The following is a 1,775-nucleotide window of genomic DNA, read 5'->3' as shown; positions in this document are numbered from 1 at the left end:
TGCAAGAGCACAAAGGAAGGGTGCCTATCACAGGTTCACCTTTACTCCATGTGTAGCTGCTGTGGACCAGGCACTGGGCAATCCACCTTCATAGAACTTCTAGCCTAAAAGAAAATGGTCTCAAAGCCAGTGAAGCAAGAGAAGGGAGGGAGCACTTGACAGGAATCTTACCAGTTTTGAGGGTCAGGAAGTACTTAAAGAATGTGTGGGAATTAGGGGAAGGGTCCTGATAGGATGATGATGAGGGGAGGAGGTTCCAGGTGAAGGCAGCAGCTCATGGGAAGTATCAGAATCTGGTGGGAATGTGAGCTATGCTAGGATTGGAGGAAGAAGACCAGGGTACAAAGGCACTTGTCAGAAAACAGGTGGGCAGTTCTCTAGTGTAGATGAATGGTGGCCAAGCCAGAGAGACTGAGGAATGGTATAATAGTTGGGATGCAGGATGTTGACTCTGGCTTTTATAGAGCAAAATCTATGGGTATATTTAGGACTGGAACTGGGTATGAACCACTTGAGATGATAAGCATCCTGTATCCTCCAATGTACCACATCTAAATATGCTAGTACTCACACATTTTAGCCATCAATCAATGTTTTGCTTTGTGTCTTTAAGTCACACCCCTTTTCCTCCATATATGTAAGTCAACATTTCTCCTAAGGTTATTTTTAATGAACACAGCTAGCCATAGTAACTGTGATCCTAAAACACCAACCAGCAGAGAAAATGAGGGAGGATCTGCTTCACTCTTTTAAGACCAAGGAGAGAGCTGGCCTTGGCCCCAGAGCTCTGGCTATTCTCCCAGTCTCTCTAGGAGACATTTTCCCTCCAATGAAAGGTCTTATATAATTGCACACAGTCTACAATGTCTTCGTCTTATTATTTTGGATTAAGTTTTCATGTTTTTCACAACTGGACACATTTTCTAAATTCTTTGTACTTAAAAAACTTTAGATGTTAGCCAGGTGTGGTGGTACACATTTGTAATCCCAGCACTTGGGAGGCTGAAGCAGGAGGGTTGTGAGTCTGAGGCTAGTGACCCTGTCTTAACCAATGAACAAATAAACAAACTCCACAACAACCCTCCAGGTGCTTCGTCTGTTTTCTTGCCCAGGACATAGAATGGTACCTGGAACTCAATGTCTATATCCTGAACTAATGAATGAATGAATGAACTAATGAACAAATGAAAGAAAATAAACAGATACTAAGAAGTTTACCTGATTTTTACCTTCTTACATACATCACCCCCACACGCCTCTTATCCCAGTTCAAACTTCCAATTTTAGTGAAATAATTCTTGAAAATGTATTGATTCTGCTGAGCTAACCTAAATGTTAGATCCAAGCTGTCCTCTCATAACTCCTCTTCAGTGTTGCTTTTTAAAAACCAGTGAGTAGGGAAAATGCTTCCTGCTTTTTAAAGCCTGTGTTTGTTTGCTCTAAGGGCAGAATAAACATTCTTCCTGTGTGTTCTCTCCTGATTTTTAACCTGTATGATGAAAAGTGTTAGCTTTATTTATAATGTGCTACTAATCTCAGATCACTTCACAACCATCAATTCTTATCACCCCCTGCTGGAGGAGACAGTGTCGATTTATGTAATCCACGGGCAGATAGGCAATGCTTTCACATTTGCCTGAGCTACGAGATTTGCTCTCTGAAAAAGTGTTTGTTAATGATAGGAAGGCAAATTACATTTTATATATCAAAAGTGTCATTGTCCTTATTCAAAGATGTGGCTGTAGCCACCTGCTAGAGAGTGGTCTGAGAATAGC

Source organism: Castor canadensis, chromosome 4 (genome assembly GCF_047511655.1).
Source record: "Castor canadensis chromosome 4, mCasCan1.hap1v2, whole genome shotgun sequence".
NCBI classification, from domain to species: domain Eukaryota; kingdom Metazoa; phylum Chordata; class Mammalia; order Rodentia; family Castoridae; genus Castor; species Castor canadensis.
Note: the sequence above shows the minus strand (reverse complement) of the source record.